Genomic DNA, 22,922 nt, shown 5'->3' on the forward strand with positions numbered 1-22,922 from the left:
CCTGGGGGACAGAGCAAGACCCTATCTCCAAAAAAACCCAAGAAAGAGCAAGCTCAGCTACCAAAAGGACTCAGCATGCTTTCTTTTGAGGAGGGGGTAGATAAGTTATAGCAAAAACTCAGAAGAAAGGGGGGAATTTGGAAGTAATATTATCTCAACTTTAGGAGGGAATGAGAAAGAAAAATGAATTTAGCAGAAGTGTGGAGGCACAAAATAGCTTTCCAACAGCATCACCACCACGAAAGCCCTCACTGCCAAATTTTGAGTCACATCGTTTAGCATAGCTTCGTTGTTAATTTGAAGGATTGCAAGGAACATTCAAACATAGCCATAATTCAAATATAAGGATAAACTATTCTACAGTGTTAGCTAAAATTATTCAGTATAATCTGGAATTTGTATGGATATAGGGTTAAATCCAGACAGACTGGCTCCAGGGTCCATGACTTCAGCCGTTATGTCAAACAAATATTTAACAAAAAATAAATATATGTTTAAGTTAAATGTACAGTGCTCGACACAGAATAGTCATTTCAGAAACAGTAGATGTTATTATTTTAAACAGAGAAAGAAGATATATACAGTTACAGGGTAAGACACCCAAGAATAAACTTGGTGATATCTTTGTCACTACATTGAGAAAGTCTACCAGAAAATGAATCCAACTCAAAGAAAAGAGGAATATAAAGTTAATAAGGGAGAGTCCTGGTGATGGCATTTGAAACCCTAGAAGCAACTGGAGTCACTATCTTACACTTCCTGGTTAGGTGTACCAGTAAATTCTCCTTATTTTAAAAAATGAGTTTGAATTTGATTTTGATATAGTTTCGATGTTTGCCCCCTCAAAATCGCATGTTGAAATGTGATCCCCAGTGTTGGAGGTGAACCTAGTGGGAGGTGTTTGGGTCATAGAGGTGGATCCCTCATGAATGGCTTGGTGCCCTCCCCTTGGGGATGAGAGATCTTGCTCTGAGTTCATAGGAGAGCTGTTTGTTTAAAAGAGCCTGCACCTCCTCCCCTCTCTCTTGCTATGTGACATGACTACTCCTCCTTCATCTTCTACCAGGAGTAAAAGCTTCCTGAGGTCCTCACCAGAAGCAGATGCTGGTGGGATGTTTCTTGTACAACCTGCAGAACTGTGAACTAAATAAATCTCTTTTATTTATAAATTACCTAGTCTTGGGCCTTCCTTTATAGCAATGCAAAATGGGCTAACACAGATTTCCACTTTATTCTGAAAGATGTCTAACAGCTTTATTACACAAAAAGTTATTGAGCATCTATTACATGCCAGGCATTCTACCAGTCATCAGAGATAGAATGGTGAACACACTTCTGATTTTTGTTCTTGCACTTCCACAGTCCTAGCTAACTGCCCTAAAAGACAGCTGGTTCAGCCAAAGCTGTCAAGTCATAGTAATTTATGGATCCTTGGAAGATATAATTCCTTGAGAAGCCAAGGATATTGAAAAGTTCTTGTCATAGACTCCAAATAAATGGCCACTATTTATTTTCAGCATCTTCTACCTAGAGACAGAGTCTATTTCTCCATCCCTTGAATCTGAGGGCTTGGCATGTGACTTGTTTTGGTCAGTAAGATATTAGTAAATAACATGCAAACAGGAGCTTTAAAAGTGCTTGTGTGACTCTTTCAGAAGAAAATGATGGAAATCCAATTGAAATGTGGGCTATTGAGAGACCATTGCTGAGAGTGGATCAGCCATCCTAGGTGCCTCAGCTAAGCCTAGCCCTCACTGAAACCACCAACTGGCTACAGCTGAGTGATCATAGGCAAGACCAGCAGAAGAACAGTTGTTTAAGGCTAATATGTTGTGAGGTGAATTATTACAAAGAGCAAAGGCAAACTCATACAGTTCTGACATTTGTTTTTGTAATGAGTTCTAAATATCATATCTTTTAAATATACAAAATAGAAAATTTCAATTATGTAAGAGTGTTATGATCCAGTGAACTGTTTAGGGAAGAGGCCTCAGGTACCAGTACTAAGGATATAGGCAACCGGCCTTATGGAATCTTATACCTTATTCTTTCAAGGATGGGGATATCTTTAAAACATTTTAGTCAACTGTTATATCTGTTTTTTAGATAACGGCATTATTCAGATAAAATTCTTATGCCACATATGACATTAGATGCATGTATATTTACAATTTTTATCTCTTCCTGATGTATTCACCCTTTTATCATTACGAAATGCCCCTCTTTCTCTCTCGTAACATTCCTTGTCTTGAAGTATATTTTGTGTGGTGTTAACAGCTGATTCAACTTTCTTGTGATCACTACTTGAATGGTATATCTGTTTCCATCTTATTTCTTTCAAATTATGAGTGTCTTTAAATCTAGTGTATGTCTCTTTCAGACAATCTACAGTGGGACTTGCTTTTGGTTTTGAATCCAGCTTGGCAGTCTTTTCCTTTTGATTGCAGGGTTTAGTCCATTTACATTTAATGTAATTACTGACATAGTTTGATTTGTGCTTGCTATTTGAAGTTTGTTTTCTGTATGTCTTATCTTGCTTGTTTCTTTGTTCTTCCTTTTTATTATTATTGTTTTTGATTGTGGCATAATACACATAACATAAAATTTACCATCTCAACCATTTTAAAGTGTACAGTTCAGAGTCATAAAGTACATTCACATTGTTGTGCAACCATTCATCTCTCTTTTCTTGCAAAATGGAAACTTTGTACACATTAAATAATAATTTCCAATTCTGTCCTGTGCACAGCCCCAGATAACCACCATTCTACTTTCCATCTCTATGAATTTGACTTCTCTAGGAGCCTTATATAAGTGTAATCGTAAAGTATTTGTCATTTGGTGACTGGTTTATTTCACTAAACATAATGCCTTCAAAGCCCATCCACACTGTAGCATGTGTCAGAATTTCCTTCTTTTTAAGGATAAATAATATTCTTTTGTATCTATGGACCACATTTTACTTACCCATTTATTCACTGATGGACATGGGTTACTTCCATATTTTGACTATTGCAAATAATATTGCTATGAACATGGGTGTACAAATATTTCTTCAAGTTCCTCATTTAAATTCTTTTGCGCATAAGCCCAGAAATGGAATGCCTGGATCATATGCTAATTCTATTTTTAATTTTTAAAGGAACCATTATACTGTCTTCTATAGCAGCTGCACCATTTCAGATTCTCTCCAGAAGTGCACAGAGTTTCCAATTTTTCCACATCCTTGGCAACACTTGTATTTTCTGTTTTTTTTTTTTAAATAGTAGCCATCCTAATGAGTATACAGTGGTATGTCATTGTGGTTTTGAATTGCATTTCCCTAATGACTAATAATGTTGAGCATCTTTTCATGTGTTTATTTATCATTTGTATATATTCTTTGGAGAAATGTCTATTCATGTCCTTTGTCTGTTTTTTAATTGAATTGCTTGTTTTTTATTGTTGTTGAGTTCCTCTGTTCCTCCTTTTCTTGTTTGTTTGTTTGTTTGTTTGGAGATGGGATTTTGCATATTGCCCAGATTGCCCAGGCTGGCCTCAAACTCCTAGGCTCAAGTGATCCTCCTGCCTCAGCCTCCCGAGTAGCTAGGACTACAGCCACACACCACTGTGCCCAGATTAGTGTACAATTTTAATTCCTTTGTTGATTTCTTAGCTATATTTTTAACATTGTAGTTTTACTTAATTTGGCTGTAATCCCAGCTACTCAGAAGGCTGAGGTGGAAGGATCAATTGAGGCCAAGAGTTCAAGACCAGCCTGGGTAACATAGTGAGACCCAATCTCTGAAATAATTTAAAAATTAGCTGGATATGGTGGTAAATACTTGTGGTCCTAGCTACTCATAATGTTGAGGTGGGAGGATTGCTTGAGCCCAGAAGTTCGACGTTACAGTGAGCTATGTTTGTGCCCCTGTACTCCAGCCTGGGTGGTGGCAGAATAAGACATCATCTCATTAAAAAAATCACTTAATTTTACTTAATGCAGTTTTACATTTATTTATTTCACCTAAATTATTTTAAAGTACTTTTTTATTGGTTATTCTAAGGAATACAATGTGTACTATGGTTTGAATGTTTGTGTCTCCTCCAAAATTTGTGGTTAAAACCTAATTCCCAAGGTGATAGTATTAAGAGGTAATTAAAAGGCTGGGTGTGGTGGCGCATGTCTGTAATCCCAGGACTTTCGGAGGCCGAGGCAGGCAGATCACTTGAGGTAAGGAGTTCAAGACCATCCTGGCCAACATGGTGAAACCCTGTCTCTACTAAAAAAAAAAAAAAAAAAATACAAAAATTAGCTGGATGTGGTGGTGTGCACCTGTAATCCCAGCTACTCGGGAGGCTGAGGCATGAGAATTGCTTGAACCTGGGAGGCAGAGGCTGCAGTGAGCAGCCACTGCACACCAGCCTGGGTGACAGAATGAGACTCTGTCTCAAAAAAAAAAAAAAAAGTAATTAAGTCAAGAAGGTGGAGCCCCTCATGGATAAGATGAGGGCTATAACTGTTCAAAGGATTCATTGTGCCCACTGCCCAGATAGAGCCTATTTAACAAGACAGGGGAATTGCAATGCAGAATTTAATATACATAGATTTGGCTAAATAGGAGACCAGAGTTTTATCATTACTCAAATCTGCCCCACCCCCCTCCAAAATTCAGAGTCTAGGGTTTTTCAAGGATAGTTTGGCAGGCAGTGGCTAGAGAATGGGTGTTGCTAATTGGCTGGGGATGCAATTGTAGGGATGTGGAAAATGGTCCTCAAGTGCTGAGTCCAGTTTTGGGTGGAGGCCTTAGAAGAGCTACTGGTTCAGATGAGGCCATCCAGTCATCAGAAATGCAAAAGCCTGAAAAGACATCTCAAAAGGCCGATCTTAGGTTCTAGTAATTGGGGAAGCTGTAAGTCTTGTGATCTCCAGAATAATGGCTGGTAATCATTTAACTATGTGTATATCTTAGCAGAATTTAGCCTCCTCTCATCCTCCTAACCTGGTGGCTTTTTATTAGTTTTACAAAGGCAATTTAGTTTTGGAAGGGGCTATTATCATTTAAACTATAAACTAAATTTCTCCCAAAGTTAGCTTAGCTCATGCCCAGGAATAATCAGGGGCAGTTTGGAGGTTAAAGGCAAGATGGAATTGGTTAGGTCAGATCTCTTTCGCAGTCACAATTTTCTCATTGCTATAATTTTTTGCAAAGGTGGTTTCAGGACCCTTATGAAAGAGCTAGAAGTCGAAGGGCAATGTCTCTCTTCTCTCTTGCTCTTCTGCCATCTGTCATGTAATGATGCAATTAGAAAGCCCTTGACTGATGCTGGCACCTTGATCTTGGACTTCCCAGATGCCAGAACTGTGAGAATAATTTCCACTTATTATAAATTATCCAATCTGTACTATTTTGTTATAGTTGCACCAAATGAACCGAGACATGTATCTTTAACTTAACACAATCTCTTTCAGGCTAATACTAACTTAATTTCAGTAAACTACAGTCAATTTGCTCTGATATAGTACCATTTCCTCCTCCTTATTTTGTGCTATCACTGTCATACATATTCCATTTATATAATATCAACAATATAGTATACAATTATTGCCTTAATCATATTTTTAAAAGAAATTAAGAAAATTGTGTGTATAGCCTTTTTATATTTTTTTACATATTTTAAAAATTTCTCTTCATTCCTTTCTACATATCAGAGTTATACTCTCCTGCAATTTCTTTTCACTCTGAAGAACTTCCTTTAATATTTCTTGGAGGGCAGGTTTGCTACTAACAAATTCTCTCAGGTTTGTTTTTCTGGGAATGTCTTTATTTCACTTTCCTGTTTGAAGGATAGTTTCACTAGATACAGAATTCTTAGTTGACAGCTTTCCCCTCACTTAACACCTTAAATATATCATTCCAATGCCTTATGAGCTCTTGTGTTGCTGATGAGAAGTCAGCTCTATGTCACATTGTTTTTCCCCGGATGACTCATTTTTCTTTTGCCACTTTCAGGATTTTCTTTTGTTCTTGGCTTTCAGCAGTTTGACTATGATGTATCCAGGTGCAGTTTTCTTTGTGTTTATCGTACTTTGTGTTCATTTGAACTTCTTGTATTTGTAGGGTTTTTTTTTTAAATCAAATTTGGGGACTTTTTAGCATTATTATTTCAAAAAATTCTAGCCTTCTTTTCTCCCTCTCCTATCTTTCTGGAACTCTCATTTCATGTTTATTGGGATAGCTGAAATAATTTTACAGGTCTCTGAGGCTCTTCTCTCTCTCTTTCTCTTATTATTATTTTAACTGTCAACCAGAGCTTTATTAGGTAAATACTGTTGATTTTGGTTCATGATTCTCTATTATGTAATAATTTGTTTCATTCTCTGGTAAAATGATGTTTGATTTTTTTTTTTTTTTGAGGTGGAGTTTTGCTCTTGTTGCCCAGGCTGGAGTGCAATGGCGCGATCTCAGCTCACCGCAACCTCCACCTCCCGGGTTCAAGCAATTCTCCTGCCTCAGCCTCCTGAGTAGCTGGAATACAGGCAAGCGCCACCATGCCCAGCTAATTTTGTATTTTTTAGAGAATACAAATACAGAGACGGTGTTAGAGACAGGGTTTCTCCATGTTGGTCATGCTGGTCTTGAACTCCTGACCCCAGGTGATCTGTCTGCCTTGGCCTCCCAAAGTGCTGGGATTACAGACATGAGCCACCCATACCCGGTTGATGTTTGATATTTAATAAAAATTATAGCAGCTGTTTTTAATATTTTAATATTTTAAATATTAAATATTTTGATATTTAATGAAAATTATAACAGCTCTAATATAAAAAGTGCTACCATGCTCTTTCTCTCATTAATACCATTTTTTTTCTATTTTAACCGTTTATTTCATATGGTCTTAAATCTTAAAACTATTTCTTCTGTATAGATAAGTAATTCAAATCATTGGCTTATTTCCCTACCAATATGTTCAAACTTTATCTGTCAAATTCATTAAATGGTAGTTCCTGAACATCATATAGCAAAACAAAACAAACAAAAAACCTAAAACACTAAAAAAAAAAAACAAAAACCCACAACCCTTCCAATATTTAATTTAGTAAAATTAGTGCTTTTCTGCAGTTTTTGTCTCAATAATCCAAATTCAGGTTTCATTAGTTTTAGCAAATGAAGTAAAATAAAACGTTATGCTCAAAAATATACATACACACCCCAAAGGCTGAGAGATATACCAAGCTATTATTAATGGTTATCTATATGCAGGTAAAATTTTAAGATTTTTGTTTGTTTGCATGTTTTCTTTAGGTAGGTATTCTTTTTTTAATAATTTTTATTATTTTAATAGTTTTGGGGGTACAGGTGGTTTTTGGTTACATGGGTAAGTTCTCTAGTGGTAATTTCTGACATTTTCATGCACCTGTATCCTGAGCAGTGTACACTGTATCCAATATGTAGTCTTTTATCCCTCACCCTCCTCCTAACCTTTTTCCCTGCCCCGCCCCAAGTCCCCAAAGTCCACTATATCATTCTTATGCCTTTGCATTCTCATAGCTTAGCTCCCACGTATAAGTGAGAACACATGGTATTTGGTTTTCCATTCCTGAGTTGCTTCATTTAGAATAATGGCCTCTAGCTTCACCCAAGTTGCTGCAAAAGACATTATTTCATTCCTTTTTACAGCTGTGTAGTATTTCATGGTGTGTGTATATATATATATATATCACATTTTCTTTACCCACTCATTGGTTGATGGACACCCAGGTTGGTTCTATATCTTTTGAATTGCAAATTGTGCTGCTATAAACGTGTGTGCATATGTTTTTCATATAATGACTTCTTTTCCTTTCCATAGATACCCAGTAGTGGGATTGCCGGATCAAATGGTAGTTCTACTTTTAGTTGTTTAAGGAAACTCCATACTGTTTTCCATAGTGGTTGTACTAGTTTACATTCCCTGTTTTTTCTTTTTCTATTTAAAGCTACAGTCTATGTCCTTGAATCTGGCTTATTGCTAAAAATATCCTCTTTTTTATGGATGTGTCATTATATCTCTTCTTTTGCTTCATTTTTCTGTTTTTTGAATAGGATAATTTCTCTATCTTTAAGTACACTTTTTTTGCCATCTCAAATCTTTCACTGAGATTATGTAGTACAATTTATATTTCTCTTACTATATTTTTCAACTCTAGAAATTTTTTTATAGAATCATTTCCCTATCGATATCCTTTATATGTTAAAGAATTATCATTATATTTTCCTTTAATTCCTTGAAAAATGTTTAATTTTTAAAACATAACTATAAGAGCTACTTTCAAGAGCTTGTTTCTGAATCCAGCATTTGAGCCCAATGGGTCTGTTTCTATTGGTTGCTATTTTCTTCCTCAGAGTGGGTGACACTTTACTGTTTCTTTGCATAAACCATGATTGTTGGTTGAAAAGCAGATATTTCATATATTGCTGCAATTCTAGATGTTTTATTTTTCTTAGTTTTGTTGTTGTTTTTGTCTTCCTAGATTAATTTATCTTCCTAGATTTACAGATTTAAAATCTGTCTCTATATGGCCTGTGGCTGCTGGTATCTTTGCTCTGTTTCTCAGTTCACATTTTTATTTTTACCCTGACTTTCTGGGCTTTGTCCCTGTGTTTGCATAGCTGTGGCCAGTCAATGATTTGGCAGTGGTTGCACTCAAACACCTTGATTTGGGAGTCTTCTTCTCTCTGCTAATGGATCTGTGTGTGGATTAAGGAATACATTCACAGTTGCCACCAGTTCTCAAGTCTCCCTTGGCTTTTACTTAACAGGTCTCTTGGGTCAACCCCAGGCAGATGCGTAGTTTCCCAATCAGTCAGAGATGTGTGGAGATGTAATTAACAAATAGAATATTTCTGTGGGGAAGTAGACTCTATAAAAAAGAATGATATTTCTAGAGTTGAAAAGTACAGGTTGGAGTGCGGTGGTGTGACCGTAACTCTTCAGTGACTCTTATTTCTAAAATCTCCGTTATATTTTTGACTGGCTTGCTATATGCCCCACCTGGGACTGTAACCTCAGGTAAGTACAGCTGTGGGTTTGCCCTGTTCATTTCCATATGAGTTTGTCACTTTTAGTTGGCAAAGCCTTGGGTTTTTGACCACCCACCACAAATTGAGTCCATCCCTTTGGCAGCAAAGCTGCTAGTTTTCTTGGCTATTCCTACCCACACTGGCAAAACTGCAGTTCTGGTGCAACAGGGTGGGAGAGAAGCAGCCTCAGGCCAGAAGGCCACAGACATCTACTGTCCCTTCTAGAAGTTCTAGCTGTTTTTGAAGAATAGACGTTTCTCAAATTGTTTTCTCTATTTGTTTGATTTCCAGTGCTCTGAAATGGTTGTTTTTGCCAATTTATCCAATTTTATACTGGTTTTGTGTGCAGAGAATTGCTGACTATGCCACACAGCCATAGCTGAAAGTCCCTTCCACAGTTTTTTACGTAGGAACTTGTATTAGTTAGGACCTTCCAGAGTCATGTGAAAGAAATCCAACTGAATTAGTTAGGACTTTTAGAATTTTAATATGAACTGGCTTAAACAATACAGGAAATTTGTGGTTCGCAATTCTGGATAGTCTGTAAGATGGCCTTGCTCACAATCCCGAATAGTCTATAGGATAGTCCATAGAATCAAACAGGTGAGGTTTGATACTGCAGCTCAAATCATGCCACCAAACACAAGGTTCTTCTCCATCTTTCCCGCATTCGACAGTACTGACTTCAACCCCAGGCTCTACTTGTTGCCCTCCCTCTAAACTCTCATCCCTCTAGGGTTTCCCCTTATAGGAGGAAAACGGTTGCCACATTTCCAGGCATCACTTACTTACACCATGCTACAGGAGCAAGGAAGCTACAGTTTACTGGAAGCCCCAGCCCAAGTCTTTGTGGGTTCATTGTTTCTGACTGGGCTTGTGACCATCTCTGCTGCTAGAGGGAATGGTTATGTTGCCTGGCTTAAATGGAAGGAATAAATGCTCAAGTGGCAGCCAACAAATACATTCTATATCCACACATATTGGCTCCAAATAATAACTCAATGAATGAGTGGGCTCACCCACTTAGGCTCACATGCTCACGGCACTTAAAGAGCTGCACAAACCATGGCCTTCAAATGAAACCACGGTCTACATTCTGCCAGCTCTTTCTCCCTTTCCATTTCTCCTTTCTTCTCTTTCACATCCTCACCTTTGGCTAGGCCACTCGATGTTGCAAGAAACACGTCTATCAGCAATTGCCTCAGTAGAAAACTCCCTCTGCTCCCCTCCTGCGTCCACATAGCAATTTCAGGCAAGACCTCCATAAGGCCCAGTGTGGATCAGTGTCTGTCCCTTGGCCGAATCAGTGCTGTCACAGGCAGAGAATTGTCACTGCCATGCTCACCTGCCCAACACAGTGGTCAGAGGAGACTGTTCTACTGCGAGAGGAGCCATGAGAAGGCTTTCCCGAAAGTCAAAGACCAATGGCTACCTCAGACCATCCCGTATCCACTCCTGGGAGGTCCCTGAATGAAACTAAGGCCCCAGGGGTTGAATTTTACTGAGCAGGGAGCACAGACTACTAGGGACAAATTTACCGCCCGCTTTGAGGAAAGCTGATGCCACAGAGAGTGCTGCACGTAGGAATGCGAGTGACAAGGAAGGGTCGTCTATTCCAAGTCCCACCTCTCCCCTAATAAACTGCCACATTTCAGAAAACACGAAGACTACTGAAGCCGTTTTAAGCATTCGCTACGCATTAGCAGAGCAACTCAACAAGCCTGGGTGAAAGGCTTCTCGAAGAAATTCAGTTATCTCTACTGCCAGCCAAACACGGACTGGGCAGCTTTCCTCGGGGGCTGCTCGGTAACTGCTGAGCCGGAGGCACGCTGGAGCCCTGCAGAAGCCCACACCCGCTTCAGGAATTCCGTGGATGTTCCCGACAGAGGTTTATTCCCGCCTCTCCCTACAGGCCCACGGCGCTCCTTCCTCCAACCCCACACCCAGCCGAAGGCGGGGCAGCCGCCCCACCCAGCGACAAGCCGGGCGGCCCCCAGTCTGGTTTAACTGGTTGGAACGACTAAAGCACGCTGGCGCAAGGAAAGCTCTCAACTTCGGGAGCTGACGCGCAGGCTGGCCAGAGCGTGGAGAGGAAAGCCCTTTCCATCCTCAAGGCCGTTACAGGAGATGCCCGCAAGCCACCTTCGCCAGCACCACACCGGGGTAAGCGTTCGTCCCCTAATCCCGCAAAGCCACCGACTGCGCAGGCGCCTGCAGAGCACTGGCGCTCGGCGCGTTCTCTCGCGCTCTTCTTCAGTCTCCTCAGCGAGCCTGGGGACGAAGGAGGCGCGGTGCCTCCTGGGTGTTGTAGTGTGCTTCCTTGGCGAGAGGCCTTCGGGCTGGCTGGACGCCGGGGCCTTGGGAACTACGCCTCCCAGGGCGCCCCGCGCGAGAGCCCAGGACGCCTGCCCTTGACGGCTTCAGCCGTCTGAGCGGAGAGGAGGATCCGGGAAGCCGGCTGCGGCGGGAGGAGGGAATGCGCGTGCGCGCTGGACCGGCTCGTCCCGTTCCGTCCCAATCATTGTAAACAGGCGGAGGCTGGGCGGGGTGGGAATGGGGCGCCCGAGGCCGGCCTGGGGCGCAGCGCAGGAGGCGGCTCCGGTGGCTGCGGCGGCAGCGTGAGCGCGAGGAGGCGGAGGCTGCGGCGGGGCGGGCGGTCGCGCGGCGGCAGGCACAGGTCAGTCGCAGGGAGCGGTCGCGTGCGAGGGTCGCGGCGATGCCCCTGGAGTGCCCGAGGAGCCCTCTCCCGCGCCGGCCTCGCGTCCGCGTCTGTCAGGCAGCGTGCGGGGCTCGGTGCTCGCAGCGCTCGGGTTTGAAGTTGGGGGTGGGGGGCGTGGCTGCCCCCGGCGTCGGTTCCTCCCCGCAAAGCTTCGCCCCAGTTTTCGCCCCCTTGGCCGTGCGTCCCTCCCACTGGCCGACGGGCCTCCCTTCGTGGCGTCCGCGTTCGTGATGCTCTCGGGGCCGGGGGTGGAGAGTTAGGAGTCCCCAGGCCTTGGGGAAGCTCTTGGGGGGCGCTTGGACAGAGGCGAGGGGACCCAACCCTCACTGTTGGTGGATCGTGCCCGGCATAGTGGCCAGGCTCCGGGGCTTACCCAGGGGACCAGGACAGGCTCCTGGTGTCGCCCACCGCTGGCACTGAGCAGTGGGCGCCTTTGGGTGCTGCGATCCTTCCTTCAGTTTTCAGTGGGAATGGACGGACAGATCTAGAGTTGAAAATTCTTTTCTCAACTCACGTTCAACTATGTGTGTTGCCAAAATACTCTTAATGAGGTCAGTTTTCTCCCTCTTTTTTAAAAAACTGATCGTTGTGAGAGTGAAACAGGTTTTACAGAATATTTAACACCTCCGTCTTCCCTGAAATAATTCTACTGTTTCAAGTTTTGGGATTCAGTATTACAAAGCCTTCCTCTTGAGCAAGGCCTAGTACAGTTCTTCAAGGTCCCCAGCATGTTAATTCGAGGTGTTTTGAACGTGCATGTACAGGAAGTGCAGCCGTTTGGCCGTTGAGTTAGTGCTCCATCCATCCTTGTTAGAAAAGCTTTCGCTGAATTTTTTATTTAGTGGAGTGGTCATGTTCTAATGCTGCAGTACTTCGGGGAGTATTCCATTATACTTGGCAGTTATTCACTAAATACTGAACTTGTGATAAGGTTTTGTTTTGGTGCTCAGCATTTCTAAATGAATAAGTGGGACTGTGAATAAGAAAGATCACCTCACTTTCTGTTTTTAGAGTTAATGTGGTCATTTGATAACTCTTTTCTGTCTTTGTGAAAATAATTACTCTAAGCTGGAGTGGCGGTAGTAGGGGTAGGAAGGAGGTCAGTAGAATGGTTCCCACCTCTCATTCAGAGTATCTGATAGATCCAAGTGGGGTAGGTTAGTTAACAGTAGCTTTTTTTTTTTAATTTTTATTTTTTGAGACGGAGTTTGGCTCTTGTTGCCCAGGTTGGAGTGCAATGGCATGATCTCAGCTCACCACAGCTTCTGCCTCCTGGGTTCAAACGACTCTGCTGCCTCAGCCTCTTGAGGGGATTACAGGCATGCGCCATCACGCCCGGCTAATTTTATATTTTTAGTAGAGACATTTTCTCCATGTTGGTCAGGCTGGTCTTGAACTCCCGACCTCAGGTGATCTGCCCGCCTAGGCTTCCCAAAGCGCTGGGATTACAGGCGTGCGCCACCAGTCCCGGCCAACAGTAGTAGCTTTTGAGAAGTAACTCTTTAAACAAGGTATCTCGAAACAATGTAATACAACTTAGTTTGCTATCTCTTCAAAATATTGTTTCTAATTATAGATCTTATCCGGACTATTTCTCCCCTAATTTAGAATAGGAAAGTGGTATCAGAAAGTGTATAATAACTTTAATTTGTACAGTTATATTTGCATAGTTGTTTGCTTGGCAAGAAGAGATGGGGCCCAGAATGTAACGCAAAAGAATATTGTTTCTGTTTTGAAAGATACCTGATAGAAACTTATGTTAGTTTGTATAGGAGGGTACAAGGAAAAATGCAGATTATTTAGAATACAGGAATTACTATGTAGAAAGTACTGTGACCAGGTGAAGAGGACTTAAAGATACAGAAGGCAATGTTCCTGCCTTCAGGGTAGTTGAACCTTATCTCTTACTTTAACTGTCAACAAGTACAAGATTGTTTTGATTGAAGAACATATGCGGGTACAGTGGATGTACAAAGGAGATAGTGGTCAATTTCTTAAAGTGAAGAAAAGAGCTGAAGAAGAGGGAAACTATAAGGAAAAACTATGTAGAAGGTGATGAAAATCAGGAGTGTACGGGCATAGAAAGAATGGGCATTTAGGTAGAAGGAGCAGTGTGAGAAAAAGCATGGGAGTCTAAAATTACAGAGTAGCATCTGCAAAAATAGCAAGTATAATACAGGGTGGTGGCAAGACCTGAAACTGGGGAGATAGGCAGAGACCAAATTATGGATCTTGCAGACCATCAAAATAATTACAATTTTATTTTATAAGCAAATAGGAGTCATTGAGAGGACGAAGAAGAGACCTAAGCCAGCTCAGCCCATTTTTAACCCTCTGCTATAGATCAGGCACTGTATTAGGTACTGTATATTTTATGTCCTTAAGCTTAAAGAAGGCTTAGTCATGACTGTTGCAGAAATTGGGGGGCTGGGGCAGGGGTGGAGAAGGAACTTTTAGAGGGAAGGGTGGACAGAAACGTAGGTGAGAAAGAATATGGAACACTTTTTTTTTTTTCCCATACAAACACCATCACTCAGTTTTATTGGTTTTGTTGTATTAGCCTCTGAAGCAGTCAATTATTGGTGTGAACATACATTTAAAAAACATATGGAGTCAAGAGTGCAAGAATGTCAACTCAGTGCAAGTACTGTTGCTGAGCATTATGTACTGAGGATGAAATCGGAGGACCAACAGGCCCAGGAGGCTTCACAACGAACACCACATGCCTCACGCCCAAAAGGACAGCAGACCACGCTTCAGAATGGAACCGCTTTCTCCATGTAAACTTTTGACATAAACTTTATGCTTCAGGGTGGCCTCTTCTGCTCCAAGAGCCTCTCCTTCCACGTCCCGAGTTTGGGAATGGCCCGGCCCGGCTCAGGCCCAGGCGGTGGAGGCCTCGGTGTGGCAGCGCGGTGCTTGTCCGTGTTCCCAGGAGTCCGGGTTCAGAAGCCCCCCCTCTGGTGGGTTGGCGGCTTCGCGATAGCTGGGCTAGTGTTCTCTGGAAACTCAGTAAAAAGAGTCGGCGCCATCCGCCTGAGCGCAGGTTTCCTACTGAGCTAGAGGCCAGCCTGCCTCAGGCGCAGAACGGTTTGCCGCCAGCCTTGGTCAGGGCGAGCAGCTCCCTGGTGGCGCCCAGAGCTGGGGTGTCCTGGCGCGCGTGGGCCAGGGGTGCAGTCAGCACAGAATATGGAAGAGAATGGGAAGTTGTTTTCTGTAGCTGTAGCATTAGTTGTGGTGATAAGTAGCAGAAGATGAGGTTGCACGGATCCTCAAAAGTATTGCGTGCCATTCCAAGGACTTTACCATTTTTTCCTGTAGGTAATAATAGGGTTTATGTATTTTAATGAACAGAGAGACATGATACGGTTTTTTTTTTTGTTTTTTTTTTTACTTTTTTGAGATAAGGTCTCACTGTGTCACCCAGGCTGAAATGAAGTGGCACTCACTGCACTCCATCATGGCTCACTGCAGCCTCGACTTCCCAGGCTCCAGCGATCCTCCCACCTCAGCCTCAGGAGTAGCTGGGACCACAGGTGAACGCCACCACACCTGGCTAATTTTTTTGTATTTTTTTTTTTGTAGAGATGGAGTTTTGCTATGTTGCCCAGGCTGGTCTTAAACTTTGAGTTCAGTCAGTCCACCCCCCTCGGCTTCCCAAAGTGCTGGGATTACAGGTGTGAGCCACGGTGTCTGGCCAAGATTTTTATTTTAGAAAGATCATTCTGGAATTGTAGAGTAGGGATTTCAGAAGGGATGGAGAGAAGGTAAGAATGGATGTAGAAAGACTGTTTAGGAGGTTTTTGCACTAATTGAAGTGAGAAGGGTCCAAACTAAGGCAATGTTGAAGGGGTTATGGAGGAGGAGGGTAATAGAAATATTTAGAAAGTAGAATTCATAGGATTCAGCAACAATTGGATATGGGGAGTGAGGGAAAAATAATAGAATAAGATGACTTGGATTTTAACTTGGGTGATTGAAGAGACGATAGTAAAATATACTGAGACGGGGAATTCAGGAAGAGAAGCACATTTGAGGAGAAACAGTATTTTAGCTTCTGAACATATTGAGTGGAAGTTATCTGTGAAACATCCAGGTGGAATCATCTGCTATGGAATTGTGAATGTGGATTTGGAGTACAATATAACAGGCTATAGTATGAGTGGTATCTAAATTGTTTGATTTAGATAACACCAAATAAGAAGAGTTTGTTAACATAAAATAATTCTGGAAATAGGCCATGGAGAACATTTAAAGCCAGATAGAAGAAGAGTTGGGAAAGGAAATTCCTAAGTGTTTGGAGATGTAGAGAAATCATGAGAAAATGTCATAGAAGCCAAAGTGGGATCTGGCACCATCACAGCTCACTACAGCCTCCACCTCCCGGGCTCAAGCCGTCCTCCTACCTCAGCCACTCAAGTAGCTGGGACTGCAGGCACATACCACCACACCTGGCTAATTTTTGTATTTTTGGTAGGGATGGGGTTTTGCCATGTTGCCCAGGCTGGTCTTGAACTCCTGGGCTCAAGCAATCTGCCTGCCTTGGCCTCTCAAGTGCTAGGATTACAGGTGTGAGCCACTGCATTGGGCTGGGATCATTTTAAAGGAAGTTATACTTCACAATCAACTCTCAAGAAAAAATATAAATTAATAAGTGGGATGATCACTTGATCCTGGGAGGTTACGGCTGCAGTGAGCCGTGATTGTGCCACTGCATTGGAGCGTGGGTGACAGAGTGGGACCCTAGCCTAAAAAAAAGGAAAGTCGTACTTTAAATGCTTTGAAAAGTTGAGCGAAAGAAGTTACTAAGAGTTATTTTGATTTGGTATTGAGGAGGTTATTCAATTTGATAACTATGTGAGAACAGTTTTGATAGAATGGTTGGGGGAGGAGGTAGGTTTCATTGAGTTGAGGAGTTGAGATTAGAGAGTGGAAAAGCATATGTAGATTATAATAAATAAATCAATTTTAGCCATGAAGGGGAGAATAGAAAGAGGTGGTAGCAGAGGGTGATAAAGGGTTGAGAGAGATTTTTAACATGGCAAAGACTTGAACCTGTTTTTCTTTTTTAAAACAGCTTTATTGAAATATAATTCATGTATCCATAAAATTCACCCCTTTAAATTGTACAATTCATTGGTATGTAGCATGTATTTATTCATTGGTCCGTGTGACTTAATTTTTTTTTTTTTTTTTTTTGAGACAGAGTCACACTCTGTCACCCATGCTGGAGTGCAGTGGTGCAGCCACAGCTCATTGCAGCTTGACTTCCCAGGCTCAGATAGATGATCCTCCAACTTCGGCCTCCTCAGTAGCTGGGACTACGGGTGTGTGCCACTATGCCTGGCTAATTTTTTGTATTTTTTTTGTGGAGACGGGGTTTTGCCATATTGCCCAGGCTGGTCTCAAACTCCTGGGCTCAAGTGATCCACCTCTCTCAGCTTCCCAAAGTGCTGGGCTTACACGCATGAGCCACCATGCCCAGCCTCATTGGTTTTTAGTACAAATGCTTCTCTACTTATGACACAGTTACATCCTGATAAAACCATAGCAATTTGAATATATTGTAAGTGGAAAATGCATTTAATGCACCTAACATCATAGCTTAGCCTCGCCTACTGTAAACATGCTCAGAACACTTACATTAGCCTACAAAATCCTCTAACACAAAGTTTATTTTATAATAAAGTGTGGAATATCTCGTAATTTATTGAATACTGAAAGTGAAAAACAATGATTTTATGGATACCATGTAAAGTTGAAAAATCCGAAGTTGAAACCTTGTATGTTGGGGACAGTCTGTATATACAGAGTTGTACAGCCATCACCACGTCAATTTTAGAATATTTTCATTACTCCCCCAAAAAAACCTGCTCACCATTAGCAGTAGTCACTCACTATTTCCCCTGCCCTCATTAATCTACTTCTGTATCTCTTGATATTTCAGATATTCTGGATATTTCATATAAATGAAACCATATATATCATCTTTTACAACTGCTTTCCTTCACTTAATGTTTTCAAGGTTCATCCATATTGTAGGATATATTAGCACTTCATATTTTTTATTGCAAAACAGTACTCTCTTATCTGGATGTACTACATTTCGTTTATCCATTTATTAGTTGAACATCTAAGTTGTTTTTCCTTTTTGACTATTGTGAATAATGCTGGTGTGAATATTCATGTACAAGTTTTTGTGCGGGCGTATGTTTTCATTTCTCTTGTGTATATACCTAGGAGTAGAATTGCTGGGTGTGATGTTATACAATAAGAAATATATATTTGGTCTTTGTCTCTGGTTTCTAGCCCAGAACTTCAAAGATCCTTGGAACTTCCTGAGTAATAGAGGTAATAGAGCATATTTTGGTATTCATAATAAGTCTCTTTCAGTCACATCTGAATTTATGCTAATAAAGTGATTCTTGGTAGGCCCCTAGACAACTTCAGAATGGAAGCTGGTTGCCAGAAGAACCAACTGTGTCGATTAGAGAGTTGGAACTTGCAGCCCCACCCCTGGATGGGTGAGGTGGTGGTGGTGAGGACTGGGTATTGAGATCAGTTACCAGTGGCCAGTGATGTAATCAATCATGCGTGTGAAATGGGACCTCCATAAAATCTTCTAAACAGTGGTTTTCAGAGAGATTCTGGGTTGGTGAATGCATCCTTATGCTGGGAAGGTGTTGCTTCAACTTCATGGGACAGAAACTTCTATACTTGGAACCCATCTCGGCCTCACCCTTGTGCCTTTTGATTTGGTTGTTTATTTATATCCTTTATAATAAACTGATAGGCATAAGTAAAGTGTTTCCCTGAGTTTTGGTGAGCCATTCTTGCAAATTATTGAACATGAGGAGGGGGTTGTGGGAACCCTGATTTATAGCTATTTGGTCAGAAGTACAGGTGGCAATGTGCAGCTTGTGGTTGGTAACTGAAGTGAGGGTAGTCTTGTGGAACTAAGCCTGTGGAGTCTGACATAAACTCCGGGCAGTTAGTGTCAGAATTGAATTATAGGGCACTCAGTTGGTGTCTGGAAAGTTGGAGAACTGTATTGGTATGGAAAAACACTTCCACATGTGGTGTCAGAAGTGTTGTCAGAAAACAGCTCATGTGGTAACTCTTGTTTAACAGTTTGAGGAACTGTCAAATTGTTTCCCAAAGCGACTGCACCATTTTATAATCCAATTCTTCAATTTCTCTACATCTTTGCCAATACTTGCCATTTGCTTTTTAAAATTTTAGCTATCTTGGTGTGAAGTGGTATCATGTTGAGGGTTAGATTTTCATTTCCCTGGTGGCTAAGATGTTGAACATCTTTTCATGTGCTCATTGGCCATTTGTTTATTCTCTTTGTGGAAGTCCTTTGTCCATTTTTAAATTGTATTGTTGGTTATTGAAAGAGTTCTTTGTATGTTTGGTTACTAAATGCTTATCAGATATATGATTTACAAATACTTCTATTTTCTGGGTTGTCTTTTCACTTTCTTGATAATATCCTTTTGATGCATTAAAAGTTTAAATTTTACAGTATAATTTATCTGTTTTTTTTGTTTGTTTGTTACACAGGCTTTTGGTGTCATATCTACATTGCGAAATCCAAGGAATGAAGATTTACTCCATACTTTCTTCTAAGAGTTCTGTGGTTTTAGTTCTTATATTCAGTTGTTGGTCCATATTTTTATATGGTGTGAGATGGGGGTCCACATATTTTTTTTTTTTTTTGAGACAGAGTCTCACTCTGTTGCTCAGGCTGGAGTGCAGTGGCACAATCTCAGGTTACTGCAACCTCCGCCTCCCCGGTTCAAGCGATTCTCATGCTTTGGCTTCCCGAGTAGCTGGGATTACAGGCGAGCGCTACCACGCCCAGCCAATTTTTGTATTTTTACTAGAGATGGGGTTTCACCACATTGGCCAGGCTGGTCTTGAACTCCTGGCCTCAAGTGATCCACCCACCTTGGCCTCCCAAAGTGCTGGGATTACAGGCGTGAGTCACTGCACACTGCCAGAGGGGGTCCACTTTTTTGCATGTGGTAATCTAGTTGTCCCGTCGTCATGTGTTGAAGAGACCTTTATTTCCTGATTGAGTGGTCCTGATATCCTTGTTGAAAAATCAATTGACCACAAATGTCTGGGTTTTTTCCCCTGAACTCTTGGTTTGATTCTCATGGTTGATTCCCTATATAGCTATCCTTATGCCAGGTACCATGTGCTGTTTTGATTACTGTAGCTTTGTAGTACATTTTGAAATTGAGATGTGTGAATTCTTCGACTTTGCTGTTTCCAGTATTTGTTGGCTCTTCAGGGTCCCTTGCAATTCCATATGAAACTGAGGATCTGTTTCTGTAAAAAAGGCCATTGGAATTTTAATAGAGATTGCATTGAATTTGTAAAACACTTTGGGTAGTATTTCTGTTTTAAAAATATTAAGTCTTCCAGTCCATTAACAATAGGATGTCTTTTCACTTATTTAGTTTGTCTTTAATTTCTTACACAGTGTTTGTAGTTATCAGTGTCAAGTCTTTCACTTTCCTGGTTAAATTTATTTCTATTTATTTTTTTAGGTGCTGTTGCAAATGAAATTGTTTTTTAAATTTGTTTTTCACAATGTTCATTGCCTAGTGGTTAGATATACAACTTATTTTCTGTCGCCTTATATCGTGTGACTTTGCTGAACTCCTTATTAGTTCCCATAGTTTTCTAGTGTATTCTTCTGAGTTTTGTATATAAGATCATGCTGTTGGTAAACAGAGATAGTTTTACCTCTTGTTTTCCTATATGGGTATCTTTTATTTATTTATTTTTCATTCCTAATTGCCCAGGCTAAAACTTCCCATACAATGCTAAATGAAAGTGGCAATAACAGACTTCCCTGTCTTGTTCCTTATCTTAGGAGGAAAGCTTCCAGTCTTTTACCATTTAGTATGATGTTAACTGTGGGTTTTTCTTTCTTTTCTTTTTTCTTTTTTTTTTTTTGAGACACGGTCTCGTTCTGTCACCCAGGCTGGAGTGCAGTAGTGCAATCATGGCTCACTGCAGCCTTGACCTCCCAGGCTCATGTGATACTCCCACTTCAGCCTCCTGAGTAGCTGGGACTACAGGCATGAGCCACTATGCCTGGCTAATTTTTTGTATACTTTGTAGAGACAGGGTCTCCCTATGTTGCCCAGGCTGGTCTGGAGCTCGTGGGCTCAAGCTTCTGCTTCAGCCTCTCAAAATGCTGGCATTATAGGCATGAGCCACCATGCCTGGCAACTGTGGGTTTTTCATTGATACACTGTATCAGTTTAAGGATGTTCCTTGTGTTCCTGGTTTGTTGAGTACTTTGTTGAGTGTTTGTCAAGTGTGTTGCTTAATTATCCACATATTTTTGAAGTTTTCAACATTTTGTCTCTTATTGATTTTCCGTTTCATTTCATTGTGATCAGAGAACATACTTTGTATGATTTTAGTCTTTTAAAGTTTATTGAGGCATGTTTTATTGCCTAACATATGATCTGTCCTGAGACTGTTCCATGTGCACTTGAGATGGATTTGTATTACAACTGTCTTTGGGTGGGGTGTTCTATAGATGTCTAATAGATCTAGTTGCTTATAGTGTTGTTCAAGTCTTCTTTTTCATTGTTGATCTTCTCTCTAGTCTATCCATTATTGAAAGGGAAGTATTGGAGTCTCTGTTTATCATTGAACTGCCTCTTCGCCTCTCACTTCTGTCAGTTTTTGTTTTGTATCTTTTGGAGGCTCTGTTGTTACGTGCAGTGTATGTTTACAATTGTTATATCTTGTTGATGGATTTACCCATTTATCATTATATAATATTTAAGAGATAGTCTATATCATTTGGGACAGAGTCTTGCTCTGTTGCCCAGGCTGGAGTGCAGTGGCACGATCTTGGCTCACTGCAACCTCTGCCTCCCAGGTTCAAGCGATCCTCCAGCTTCAGCCCCCGTAGTAGCTGGGACTACAGGCATGCATCACCATGCCCGGCTGATTTTTGTATTTTTAGTAGAGACAGAGTTTCGCCGTGTTGGCCAGGCTGGTCTCAAACTCCTGAACTCAGGTGATCCACCCGCCTCAGTCTCCCAAAGTGCTGGGATTACAGACATGAGCCACCGCACCCGGCCTAACATAGACTTTCTAGCTCCCTTTTGGTTACTGTTTGCATGAAATCTCTTTTTCTTTCTTTTCCTTCCTTCCTTCCTTCCTTCCTTCCTTCCTTCCTTCCTTCCTTCCTCCCTTCCTCCCTTCCTCCCTTCCTCCCTTCCTCCCTTCCTCCCTTCCTCCCTTGTCTCGCTCTGTCGCCAGCCTGGAGTGCAGTAGTAGCATGATCTCGGCTCACTGCAATCTTCGCCTCCCGGGTGCAAGCAATTCTCCTGCCTCAGTCTCCTGAATAGCTGGGACTACAGGCACGCGCCACTACGCCTGGCTAATTTTTGTATTTTTAGTAGAGACGGGGTTTCACCATGTTGGCCAGGATGGTCTCCATCTCTTGACCTTGTAATCCACCCGCCTCGGCCTCCCAAAGTGCTGGGATTACAGGTGTGAGCTACTGTACCCAGCCTGGAATATCTTTTTCTATCTTTTTACTTTCAGCTTATTTCTGTCTTTGAATCTAAAGTGAGTCTCTATAGACAGGCTACAATTGCATCTCGTTTTTTAAATCTGTCTGCCAATAACTATCTTTTAATTGAGGAGTTTGATTTATTTACATATTACTGATAAGAAAGAACTTCTGCCATATTGTTAATTGTTTTTGATATGTCTTTTTTGTTCCTCAGTTCTTCCATTGCTGCCTCCTTTTGTGTTAAATACATACTTTTCATTGTACCATTTTAATTCCTTTATGTTTCATTTGTTATATATTTTCATAGTAGTTGACCTGGGATTACAATTAACATCTTAATTTATAACAATCTAGTTCAGATTAATATCAACTTAATTTTAATAGTGTAGAAAACTTTACTCCTATGTAGTCCTACCCCCTTTATGCTGTTATTGTCACAATTACATCTTTATACATTGTATGCTCATCAACACTGATTTACAATTATTGCTTTATGCAGTTATTTAACTCAGATAGGAGAAAGAAGAAATACAAACAAAAATACATTTATACTCTTTTTAATATTTACCTACATAATTTTTTTTTTTTTGAGACAAGG

At 41.2% G+C, this 22,922-nt stretch overlaps 1 protein-coding gene across 5 annotated transcripts in view; it reads left to right on the plus strand.

Annotated features, from left to right (window-relative positions):
* Positions 1 to 11,025: 11,025 nt before the first annotated feature.
* Positions 11,026 to 22,922, plus strand: part of RALBP1 (ralA binding protein 1) — a 67,294-nt gene continuing 55,397 nt past the window's right edge. The window contains exons 1-3 of one of the 5 annotated variants that reach the window (XM_063641108.1): positions 11,720 to 12,314; positions 14,042 to 14,123; positions 14,324 to 14,726. The gene's annotated coding sequence lies outside the window, so the exon portion shown is untranslated. Of the gene's footprint in view, positions 11,208 to 11,299; positions 12,315 to 14,041; positions 14,124 to 14,323; positions 14,727 to 22,922 lie in introns of those variants that run through there. The other 4 variants (XM_063641096.1, XM_055238395.2, XM_055238384.2 and 1 more) reach the window with 4 other exon arrangements.

Source organism: Symphalangus syndactylus, chromosome 1 (genome assembly GCF_028878055.3).
Source record: "Symphalangus syndactylus isolate Jambi chromosome 1, NHGRI_mSymSyn1-v2.1_pri, whole genome shotgun sequence".
NCBI classification, from domain to species: domain Eukaryota; kingdom Metazoa; phylum Chordata; class Mammalia; order Primates; family Hylobatidae; genus Symphalangus; species Symphalangus syndactylus.